Raw genomic sequence first — 13,873 nt, forward strand, 5'->3', positions numbered from 1 at the left:
TGCACTGTATTTGTAATACTTATAAAAATCCAATTTTTACCTAAATTAAAAAAGTTATTCCATAAAAGATAATAACTTTGAACATATATAGAATGAATTTTGTAATTTGAGTTATGTTACAAAATAATTCATAGTTTATATATTTTATAATAATAATTTAGATAAAACCTGTCCAATTTAAGAATGTGTGTTAACCACATTCTTAAATTGTGAAAGGACGACTTAAGCACATGTAATTCATTTCAAAGCATAAAAGAAAGCTTATTTTTTATTTTACACAGCAACAGCATTTTCATGCAGTCATGTTTTTTTAACTGCTAGTTATTATACGTAATACTTAATTTTAAACCCATTCTTATTAGAAAGCATAACTAAGAAACTTCTTTTTAAAGCACCACAGTGATTGCAAAGAATGTCGTTAAATTTACAAAAGTATTGAAGATATATTGAACAGCATTATAACAAGAAAGTACTGTACAAAATATGTAAATTTAGCATAACTTCTTTTTTAGTATTTGCATAGTTTCCTCCAAATGAACCTTAATGGGAAGTTATCTTGCGAAAATTTAAAAGTATTAAAATGGCCTCTATTTAAGATGTAACTGCATTTATAATTATTTTGTAATTGTGAATAGATTATATTATTGCAATTAGATTATGCACTTACAACATAATTGCATAAAGTAATGAAATTAAGAGTTCACACATACAATGTAATATAATTACAATGCCATTAAATAAATTGTAATTATAATCACTTATTTAATACCACAATATTATTACAATCACAATGTAATTTAAATTGGGTACTATATTTGCATACCCTCCACTCAAAAGGAGGTACTGAACGGGCTGGGTGCATGGGTGTTTTCGTGGTTTTCCCCATGTGTAACGTGTATACGAGCCAGTTTCCCTTAGAAAGTCCTCCACGAAGGCATCCCTCCCCTTAGGCAGATAGCCCTAGTGAGTTTTGCCATAATTAAATACGCACACACCAAAAGGAGGTACTGATAAGCCTGGAAGTTATTATCAACAAAAAGCCTGTTCAGGACAGTTTGATGACAATTTCCACAGGGCGAAAAGTACATTCTTAAGCCCAGGCAAATCATGACAATAAAAATCATTTAGTCTTATGATTCACTATATTTAAACCCTAAATTTGAATTCTGCACCAAATTATTCACCTATATTTTAACATACTTTATGAGTTATTAGAAGCGATATGGCAAATATCTTCTAAAAATAACTGTAAAATATTTGTATCCATTAATTGATTCAGATACACGCTTTTATTATTTAAGTATATCAAAATAACAGTTTCATGTTCCTGAAATACAAAAATTATGGAAAAAGTTAAAATAATATTCTTAGAAGTATATGATATTAGTCACCAGATGCAAAATTATAGTTATTTTTTTGCCCTAAATACAAGTTTATTACACAGTAGTCAAATGTAACTTAATAACATGTTATATAAAAAAATTAATGATAATAAGTTTATGAGAAATGAATTAATTCTGCAAATAAACTTTCTGCACTTGAAAATTTTCTACACCTGAGGGGAGGGAGAGATCTAGTAAAATTAGATTTATTATAACTTTAGTTGGACCAAACACCATCTCTCTATATATATGCATCACTAAAGAAATAAATAAAATTATCATGCTTAAAAAACAGATATACCATACTAGTTTTTTTTCCCCTTGTTACCCTTTACATTGAGAAATAACAAACAGTACAACACTGAAAAATACTATCCTTGAAATTTTGTTTAAATGAAGAAACACACACCATCTTTTTATTTAAGCATTACACTTCAAAAACAGATACACATACCAATTTATTTTCACTAGCCTTTATACTGATAACATGTCATATAAAAATGAAAAGAATTATCCTTGAAATTTAGATAAAATGAAGTAACACAATGGGAAAATTTATGCACACTGACATCTTTTTTCTATTGCATGTTGTCTGACATGATCCACAAGTGCCTAAAAATGTACCCAAAGAAATGCATTTCAATATTAACAAAAAAATTATTTACAGATTAAAATTCATTCATTTCATACCAGTATTATAAAGATCATGCATGAAACAAATCTGCTTTCCCATAATTTTAAGTAAAACTTAACTGAAATTTTATACTGGAAAATAGACTATATTTCTATATATTAGAAACAAGAAAATAATAATTTGAATGTTCTGCATTCATTTCTAAATCTTTACTCCGTTGCCAAATTGTATAATACTGTGATTATAAATAAACTTGCACAATCCTTGCAATTATTGAAGTCAGATTATATATATTTTGTCTCACACTATTCAATTTATTCTATTGACTTCAGATGTCAATGTCAAAATTCTGGAAGTTATTTTAACCAAGAAACAGTAGTGGGGACCGTGCATAAACAACTCATCTAACTTTTTAACAATAGTGATTATAAAATAAAGAAAAAAATTATATATCATTCCAACGATATTGCAACTATAGTATAGTGTTACATATATCTTTAGCAAACATTCAGATTTTATCTTGACTTTCCAAATTATTATTTATTTTTTAATAAATTTCAATATGCTAATGATTTTCATGTTACATTAGTATAAATTCCACAATTAGCACAGGAAAACAAAATCTGCGCTTTATATTAGAAGAGAAATTTCTTTCCCACATTCAAAACATCCACATTGGCGATGTTTAGCGACGGGTACATTAACCCTAGACTAATTTAATTATAGCTATTATTACAGAAATTAGCAGATACTCAGGTTATTGTACACAAGAATTTCACTTTACTTGCACATTATAAACATCAGAGAAGATATAAACTCTAAATGAAGGCATAATTAACATTATACTTACTAAGCAAAGTTCAGCCCCTGGACCAGGTTTCCAATTGTCTCTTCGGCAATTATTTACCCATATTTTCTTCTTTCTTCATTTTTAGGAAATTTTACCAATGTATGACCTTTCCGTGAATGATTTGAACAATTAATAGCTGCACATCCGCCCATTTTACACAAAAAATTGTTCCACCGTAACCAAAGAATCTCTAGGGGAAAAGAAGGCAAGCTCTCGTAGACACAATGTAAACCAGTTGGCTCGCCCTCAGGCAAATTTCGAATCCAAGTCAGTATGCGGTGAAGCAAACACGCAGGGTGTAGTCGAGGCGGAAAATCGATCTTACTTTAAACGCTCGTGAAGCAGAAAGCGTAAATCTTTTATTTGATAATTAGCTTTTACTATTTTTTTTTTTTTTTTTTTTTTTAATTTTGCTTTGCAGTATATGATTTTTTTTATTTTACATCCACTTTTTTCGTTTCATAATTATTCATATTAATACTTAAATATTTCATAAATGGTTACTATTAGTTTAATACTTCGTTTAATTACGGCTTTAAAATATGATTTAATTTTAAATGCCATGTAGTATGTATGTACGCAATTTAATAAATGTAACGTTTGTTATTGCACATGACAGAATTACTGAGATATGGCAAAGCACACAAAGGCTATATATTTAATAGTCTGAAATACATATCAACCGTTAGCAATTTTAAAATAAATAAATGATGCACTCTTCAATACAATTTTATTAAAGATTTTTGCTTATTCAGCTTGAAAGAAATAAAGACAACACATATAAATTAAGATATTAAAAAATTTATTTACACAAAATTTCATACTAAGATACACAATTATCAAATCACTATGACATAATATATAACAAGCAAATGTATGATTTTTCACACAATCGCTGATAAAATCTTTTTCCCTCTTTTGTTTCAAATAAGTTTTCTCTGAGCTAACTTTTAAAGATATATCAATTAACACAGTATAACAATAATTAGATGACATTATTTTAGTGTTTTTTAAGAATAATACATTTTAAAATTTTATTGTAATTTATGTGTTTTATTAGAAATTCTTTTTTCTACTATTTAAACAAAAAATTTGGTAAAATATTCATAAATTTTTGTTTTAGAGATATATAAAATTTTAGATTTATCATACAGAAAAAATAGCAAAGACAAAAAAAGGAGAGAAACCATTAAAGCTATGCTAAGAATGTATACTAACATACATTCTTAGCATAGCTTTAATGGCAGAAACTACAATAATATATCTTTTAGAAATCAAATTATTCTGAAATTTAAATACTTAGATCTCACACAGGTCATATTTCTGTAAATTAGTAATTTTCATAAAATAATAAACTCTGTAATACCCAATGTTTAGGAGCACATATTAGAGATTAAGAGATAATAGTTAAAAAATAACTTCTATATAATAACAAACAATCTATGTTAGTTCTTTAAGAAACATTCAATATCTGACTGAAAATTTTAGATTCAGTCAATATTGTTTTGGAAACAATCTGAATTTGTCACTTATGGCTACTAAAAACAGTTTTGAGAGAATGTGAAAATTTTGGGATTATTTTCCATATTAAATTCATTGTTTGCTTTCCCCCCAAAAAGGAGGGGGTGGCAAATTTGAAAAGAAAATATATTTTACAAAAAGAAAAGCAAACTAAATCATTCTGTACCAATGATAATAATGCATGATGTTAAAGCACCATTATTCAATGCTTACAGCAATGCTGCAAATTTTCATAAAAATGTCAATAAATATATCTTTTAACGTGCTGAATGCAGGAATCTTAAAACTGCACATTTGTAAGAGTATGAGAAAAATCATCAACTGAGGGGTCTGAGCAGTATAATGCATTTCCATTCATCAAATCACAAATAAAAGCATCTACATGGAAAACAATATCTTAATATATTATCCATAAAAAATGGCTTGGTATGCATTTTGTATTAAGATAATTTTCAAATGATTTGCATAACTAGTAAAAGAAGGAAATTTTTATTATAAAATCTCAAATAATGGAATCTTTTTGTATAGAATGAGATACTGTAGCAATAAATTTCCTATTATGCACTTCACAAAGTATTTCATATTGAAAGGAAAAGAAGTAAGATATGTAATAAGATTATTCTTTGTTTACCAATCCTAAAATGTAACTTAAAAACTATCTGAAAACCTCTGCACATTTTTATATTAGTTCAAAGACTTTCCTGTTCATCATGCTTTAGAATTTGTGAGAAATACTGCTTAAGATAATTCTAACTTTATAAGGTAATAAGCAAATGGTTATTTATAATTTATTCAGTGATTAATTTAGCAGTTTTAAAAGAACACATGAAGCGGTGTAACAATAATTAAAATACTACATTTCCAAAGACATACAAATATTACTTTCAAATCACTGCATAGTAGGTGCCACTTAATGTGATCATGTTTTTTCATATCTATTTTCATAATATTAGCAGAATAATAACATTAATTTTAAAAAAGCACTTCAGAATGAAAATGGAATTTAACTAATTTAATTAAAAAATATTAAGAACACAAGTATTTTCACAGCATTTTAATTAGAAAATGCAAAAATGTGTTTGTGAACTGCTCATAATGTTCCTGGATATTATTTTACTGCTTCTGTACACGTAATCTTAAAATTAAAAATGCATCTTTTGTTTGAAGACTGCCAGTGTAAAATTAAGCAAAAATGCAACCATTATTTGCCATCAGTGTTTTCAGGATTTTTTTTGGGGGGGGAGTGGCTTCTGAAAAAGAAAGGACTTATGTGTGATTGTTCTTAAAATCAATAGAGTTCCTCATAGGATACGTCAAACTAAAGCTGTTGTTTTTTTAAACCTGATTTTAAATAAATGACTAAAGTTGAAATCAAGGTGTTTGGAAACCTAATCTCACACTTCGCAACATTTCCGTGTCACCTGACAATTTTTTAAAATCTATTTTAATCTAATTTGGCAATGTTAAATTTTAAAAATCCATTCTGTATGAATCTGGACATATTAACTAAATTGTTGATCACAATAAACAATATTAACTGAATTGTTGATCACGATAAACAAAGTATTTTCCAAGTTTTCATATACAAATGAGTGAGACTTCACCACATCGATGACAATATCCAATTAATAACATTAACCATGACCACAATACGCTGCGTCTACTGTATTCTTTTAAGTTACATAATGCACTTTTTTATCTCTCTATACTTTGTATATAGCTATAAATTACATGTCTAAATACGTTGAAAAAAAAACTTGAGAAGAAAATACAGAGCAGGATGCAATGTTAGCAAATACAGCATTCAGAATTTTTTTCACATGTAAATTTAAAAAAAAAAAAAAATAAACATTGTTATTGTCAAAATTTATTAGCATAAATAACACAGCTCAATGCATAGTGGAACCTCAGGTTACAAATATGTTTCACGATGAACAAATTTCCTAACCAAAAAAAAGAACTGTCTCGAAAGACAAACATACAAGCTATCAATAAATGAATTTCCTACATGTTTTGAGGTCACTTCTAACAAAAATGAGCAGTTTTAATATTCTCTATTATTCAATTTTCATGGACAAAGCCTTGTAATACATAACTAATGAAACAATGAATTCAATCTAGAAGAAATTATTACCAGAGATTTTGAAGAAGTTGACAGTTAAGGATTTTTCTGTTTCTATATAATGCCTAAATCCTTTGACGCGCGGTGGTCGTGCCCTGAAACCACCAATTTTGGAATTTTTTTTTTCTTCTTTCCGAAATTTTTGAATGAAAATTGATTTATTACTGATCTTTTACCAGAGAGTTTTCTCTGACCTCAACACACTTGCTCCCCAAGCTAGTATTGTGATTTTATAAATTATTTCCTGTGGTTTAAATTTAATGTAAATATACTTTGCTATAATAAAAATTGAAATCGCTTAAAGTTTTATTTAAATTAAAAATATTTTCTGAATATTTTGGGATGAAATATGAATAAAATAAGTATGAATGGGAAACGAATGATCCGTACCAAAGCCAAAAAGACCAAGCCCTCCCCATTAACATAAAAAACCACAAACGTCATCTGATGAAAAGAAACTAAATAACACTGGACATATACCAGTGAAATTTAGATCCAGGCAGTGTATACTTTGTAGCACAAGGAAGAAACCTCATAGAAGATACATGTGTGAAACATGGAATGTGAGTCTATGCATGTACCAAAAAGACAAAACATGCTTTGAACAGTGTCACAATTTTTTTTTTCTTTGAAATTTAACAACAAAAACACTGATTATTTTTTTAATCCTTATTTTACTGAGTTTTTTTACTCATTTAGCCAAACGTCCTTATTATGTAGGTACTTATATTTTCACTGCTACAGAAAAATTACATAAATGTTTATTTTTTAAATTTTTCTGACCTTGTAAAATAATGTTAAAAAATTATATATAATGCAATTCTTACATACTTTTTTTTTTAAATTCGTAATTTTCTATTAATTCAGGATATTTGTTAAGTTTGCGGGAGTATAATGGAAAAGTAACCCTTTTTTCTATCAGCAAGATTTATTTCTATTTCATTTTAAAGATTAATAACAATATTTCTTCCCTTTTCATTTCTCATTATCTTGTAATTATATCACCAACTCTTTTTAATACATGTATATTTCTCTACTACTGAACTAGTTTCTTTCTAGTTTAGATTTGCACTGGTTTTTCAATGATGGTTGAATGATTTGCACTGGTTTTTCAATTGTAAACTGGTGCAAATGTTACCAATGCAAAAGTTTAAAATCTGCAATCATCTGAGGCGAAGGAATGAATCAATAATATATTTTACAGAAGTTCCTAAAGGAGAATTAGGTTTGGTTTACAAAGATTTCAGATGACCTCTAGGAACAAACTATATTCGTTAACTGAGGTTTCACTGCACTTACAGACAATTTAGATACTGAAGTTACATTTGAAGATACACACATAAATCCAAATTTCATATATATACGAGGGCTATCCAGAAAGTAGATTACGTTTTGGAATAAAAAAATAAACAAAGTATAGGAAACAAATTTTATTATATACAGATGAAAGCCACACTCAAATACTACTTTTCTACATAGTCACCATACAAATTAAGGCATTTATCGTAGCGATGTACGAGCTTGGAAATTCCTTCGTCGAAAAATTCGGCCGCCTGCGCCTTCAACCACTTCGTTACCTCTTCTTGCAGCTGTGCGTCTTCATCAAAACGCTGCATAGCCAGCCACTTCTTCATTGCTGGGAATAGGTGGAAGTCGCTCGGTGCCAGGTCGGACTGTACGGCGGATGAGGAAACAACTCCCACTTAAAAGATTCAAGAACTTTACGAGTGACATTTGCCGTGTGGGGCCGGGCGTTGTCGTGAATCAACAAGATCTTAGAGCTCAACATTCCTCTGCGCTTGTTTTGAATTGCTCTTCTGAGTTTTTGGAGAGTTTGGCAATACCTTTGAGAGTTTATTGTAGTGCCTCTTTCCAGGAAGTCCACCAAAATTACACCTTTTCTGTCCCAAAAAACAGTCGCCATCATCTTCCTTGCCGACATTGTTTGCATGCATTTCTTGGGTTTTTGGGGAGAACTTGTGTGCCCCCACTGCATTGATTGCAATTTCGTTTCACAGTTCACATGTTTCACCCATGTTTCGTCACCAGTAACGATGCGATCGAGTAAAGAGTCACCATCCTTATGGTAAGCGTCCAAAAAGTTCAACGCTGCAGCCATTCGCTGATTTTTGTGGTCCTCTGTCAAGATTTTTGGAATCCATCTTGCACAAAACTTGTGGTAACCAAGCTTTTCGCTGATGATTTCGTGCAACAAACTTCGCGAAATTTGTGGAAAACTCAAAGAAAGTTCCGTTATTGTGAAATTTCGATTTTCACGGACTTTAGCATCGACTTTTTCGAGAAGTTCGGCGGTCACTATGCTGGGTCTCCCACTTCGATCTTTGTCGTGAACATTGGTTCGGCCATTTTGAAATCTTATGACCCACTGACGCACTCCACCTTCAGTGATAATGTTGTCCCCATACACTTCACGAAGCTGCCGATAGATTTCTATCGGTTTACAGTTTTTTGCAGTCAGAAACCTTATTACTGAGCGCACCTCGCGGGATTTTCAATTAACGCAGACATTTCAAACCGTCACAGTATCTGAACGGAGCACAGCACGAACCTCTCACTAGCACGGCTAGATGCAGACTGAGCTGCACAACGCTCTGACCCCAAGATGGCCGCGCTAGCCCCGCTCCTAGCGGACACAGACGGAAACGTAATCTACTTCCTGGATGGCCCTCGTACATAAATAGAAATTTCATATATATACAGAGAGAGGGAGAATTAAATTACATGAACTTTTGTAAAATTCAACAAATTACATTACATTACAAAAACATTAAAATCCAACAAATAGTAATATAGCAAAAATACAAAATCAAAAACTTCTCACACATACTCCTTACATTAATATATTTTTCTTACAAATAATACATATAATATATACAAATAAGACTTTTTAGTGTAATTTAATAATTTTTTTCTTTCCTCTACGTCTGTTTTTCAAGCTGTTATTTATACTTTTCAGCTTATAATATATCATAAGCTGAGCATATGAACTGACAATATATTCCCACATTTTTACTGCATGATAATGGCATGTAAGCCATTCATGATCAATTAGTTTCAGTTGGGATATAATTTTGGATTTCACATCTTTTTGGCTACATATTTTATCAAACAAAGTTACAAATTTTTCACCCATCTCACAAACAGTAAATGTAAACTGTTGTGAGGGGTAACACAATCCATTTTTCACTACATCAAATTCTTTAAAATACAAAAAGTAAGTGTGTTCACCCAAAGATTTATCAACAAGAAGAATATTCTTACATAAAGTGCAAGGAAATTGCTTCAATGCCCTTCCAGCAATATATCCAGCAACATAAGCTGCTGAATTTTGTGAAAATACATCATATGATGTACTTGCAATACAAGCACTAGTATCAGAATTTTCATTTGCTACCAATAAGGGATCATCAAAGTCAATTTCCATATCATTTACATCACTGCCATTTCCAGGCTCAGTGTTATCGATAACTGTCAGCAACTCTGTAGGTATCAAAACTGTATCGTTATCAGGTTCACAGTTTGATAGCTTACTTGTGCTTATGATATTCTGTGCCATTAGTATTCTCATCCTCTGTTGAAAATCATATGCAGTTGGATGGTCATTATTTCCACCTCTGCGTCTAACAACAGAGAAAAAATTTTCCAAGGCATCTTGAGTGAAACGACACATTAATACAAATGGTACATCTTCCAACAGAACTGGAATTAACTGCTGAACTGCTGATAGTGTTAATTTCCAGCCAAATATACTTGGGAAAGATATTTTTTTTTTCTGTTTGAAATTCAATGCCTTTGATGAAATCCATCTTTTCCTTCCAGGTTTTTAAGTGAATCGATGACTTGGTAACTCCTGCAAGAAAAGGATTAGAGTGCTTAAGTGTTCTACTGTTCAAACTGTCAAATAAAATATTTATGTTTGAACAGAAATCTGCTGTAAGACTAGCTGATGCGGGTAAGCCATTTAGTGCACTAAGGTAACACAGGCCTGAAGACTTGAGCTGCTAATTTTACACTCATAGCACTAAGGCAATCCACATTTACATGGTGGTCTGTTAATTTCGGAACACATCTGTGAGGCATTTTACGATCAAATTCCCACAAAGATACAATGTGGTTCCAACTAGCAATTTTGCCACCCTGAAATTTAACATCATACTTTCTAAAATTATTTCGCAAGCACTTCAAAAGGTGAGGCACATCAAAAAGTGTGAATACCTTTTTGTCTTGACATATAATATATGGTCTTTCTTCTGTGACTTTCATAAATTTTTTGTAACAAACTACATTGTTTGCACCACCATCACAAACAACAGCCACAGGTATCAAACTACAATCAAATAATTTTGATAGGGCTTCCATGACCAAAGTACACAACATAAAACCTGGAGTAGTGTGAGAAGAAAAAAAATAGCCAATGACCTGTTTCCACTTTTTACACAGCTCACGGACCATAAAAACAAGACCATGAGTTGCATATTCGGGAAACATTTTTAGTTCAGTGTAGGAACCATAATTTTCAAATCCAACAATGTAATCACTTTTCTTATCATAAGATAAGCTTTGCTTTAAAGTGATTTCATCGAAGGATAAGATGCAATACCTGTCATGGATTTTCAGTTTGCTAGCAACTAATTTTATGGCATTGAGCACAGCAACTGAAAATCCAGGTTCCATTTTTATACCAGATACAGCTTTCAATAATGTAGGCTTGCTGGGCAAATGCAAAAAAGCCTTCAGTGTATTATATGATTTTGGACTACTAAGATAGATCTGAAGGCACAAATTTTTATCCATCAGTGACCATCTTCGTCCGTATTTTGACACATTTGATGCTTTTATTTGTGATTTTATAAAAGTGAAAACTACAGAACTAACTAATGAGCTAATCAGCTGGAGTGCCTTTTCGACTCCAGCTTTGTTTGCTTTCCTTTTTGCTGAATGTTTTCGTTTTAAATATGCCAGCTTATGACTTAACTGCCTTATTTTTAAAGATTTTGGTGTTAAATTTTTGTTGCATTTTAATCTTTTTGGCGTCTCGGTGATATTATTTAGTTCTATGGAATGCTGGTGTGAACCAAGTTCTAGAGAGCCAGAATCTGTTTGTGAAGTGCCAGAAACTGTTTCTGCCAAAGGACTTGAATTATCATCGATATTGATTGCATGCTGCTGCAATTTCGAGCACAACTTCATAGACAGCTGATGAACATTTACAACTCTGTCGTTTCTGGACAGCTCATCAGCTAAGAAGGAAAAAGAAAATTTATATATATATATAACAAGACTAATGCATAAAAATTCATAATATAATCATTATCAATTAATTATTTTATGAATATTTCATCTCTAAACAAATAAATATTTAACTAACCTTTAACACGGTTTGACATTTAGTTTTAAGAAAAGAAGTTTTGGTTAATCTTCGGATTATGGTAACTTGGCGATTTTTTGGCGACCAACCCTGCTAGTTGTTTTTTTTTTTTTTTTTTTTTTTTTTTTTTACTACTCAACATTTTTTCCCAACAATTTGCTAGCCGAATTACGCTTATGCTAGAACTTTTATGGAACAAAAATGCTTAATCATCACGAAGATTAGGTGCGAAATTGGGAGAAAGTGCAGAATCGCCCACTGCTTGCATCGTTAAGAATTGCACATACACGGTATCATCCATGTATACGTCGATCTATTTTGACTTAAAAAAACATCCCAGAATTGCACAAAAATGGCATTGCGTACACTCTTGACTTTATCCATTTACACTGCTAAAGTCCTAGCTAGTAAACTTTATCGCCTTACCAAAATGTCGCCAAACTACCAGTTACGATATTCCAAAGATTAGCCGAAGTTTTAATTTTATTTTTAATTATCGTTAATTTCATTTATCCTGAGTTTGTAAATCTGATTCAAAGCCTAAAATTATACTTTGCATAAATATATTCTGCTATATCATATTCTAAGAACATTCTGCTATATCCATAAAGGATTTACTAAGGAAAATTTAATGGATTTTAAAAAAGGGTTACTTTACATTCTCTCATACCAAAATTGACTATGTAAGAAACAGCAGAAGAGTCCTTTCATAATAAATAAGTTATATTATTTATGTAAACAAATGAAATTTCTGTGGGAGATTAAACTAAATTATCCTTCAGAAAAAGATTTATCACTCTTTTTAAAGACAGCAGACTGCTCTCTTTCTAAGATAACATAGTAAGTTGTTGATCAGTACAATATATAAGAGGTTAAATTTTTAAAAATTTTTGAAATATATAAACTTGAAATTAATGCATACCTGTTTCACCAAATTTTGTTGGTTTAGCACTCGAATGCAAAAAATGCTTCTTAGTTGTGGAATATGCATTGTCTTCAAAATGTGCGGAACAAAGACGACTTCGATATAAAAGAGAAGGTGGCTTCTTTAATATTTCCTTGTCACGTCCAATCAAGTAAATTCTACATGCTTCAAGCCATTGTGCTGATCTATAAAAGTTAAAACAACATGAAATTTACACCTACTTTACACAGGGAACACTAGTTTTAAGCATTCATTTAAAATGTAACTTATTACTGTGCAAAACAAATACATATTTTAGTTTTTCCAGAAATTTGACATGTAGATAACATTTAACTAATGCTTCTACGATTTTGTAATATTTACATAAATATTTTATTACTATTGTATATATAATTAGGCTAAACAGATAAGGCAACATTGAATATCACACAAAGTATGTTAATGAATATAACGTTTTCATTTGAAAAGGAATAATTTTTTTAAATAACAGAAAGTTAAAAAAATTTCTTCATCTGTCATACTGTACTTATTTTCATGCATTTTAAATACTTATAACTTAAAATAAAAATAAAATTTTTACCTCTCTGGATTTTTAGGAAACCGAAAGAATTTTCTTTCAGGAAAATACCAAGAATTGGCATTACACACCACACAACGCACATAAGCCTTTGGTGAAGGATCATTTAACCTAAATGAATTATTATTATAAAGATTTAAATCACATCAGTACAGAATATATAAAAATTGAATATAAAAATAAAATATGGATATTTAATAATTAATTTACAGAATACATTTAAGTTGCAAGGTTGAAATAAAATAAAAAAGAGCCAGTGAATATCATGACACCAGAATTATGCAGCTAATTTACTTTAATAATTTTATTTTTAAAACTGGAAAAATTATTAAAAAATTAATTTAAAAAATAATTAAAAATTGGGATAATATTGCAGTTCTTAGTAGCAAAAAAATGATATCTGTGAATAGTTTATTATAAAGATTCTTTGATTATAAATAATGCTCAATGTATAGAATTAGAAAATATCATGA

The 13,873-nt window shown here is 30.2% G+C and overlaps 1 long non-coding RNA gene across 1 annotated transcript in view; it reads left to right on the forward strand.

Moving 5' to 3' along the window:
- Positions 1 to 13,873, forward strand: part of LOC146997049 (uncharacterized) — an 82,724-nt gene that overhangs the window by 26,908 nt on the left and 41,943 nt on the right. The gene's annotated exons all lie outside the window — the stretch shown is intronic.

The sequence above is a fragment of the Stegodyphus dumicola genome, chromosome 5 (genome assembly GCF_044657685.1).
Source record: "Stegodyphus dumicola isolate Sdum_Otavi_A_Nest chromosome 5, ASM4465768v1".
NCBI classification, from domain to species: Eukaryota; Metazoa; Arthropoda; class Arachnida; order Araneae; family Eresidae; genus Stegodyphus; species Stegodyphus dumicola.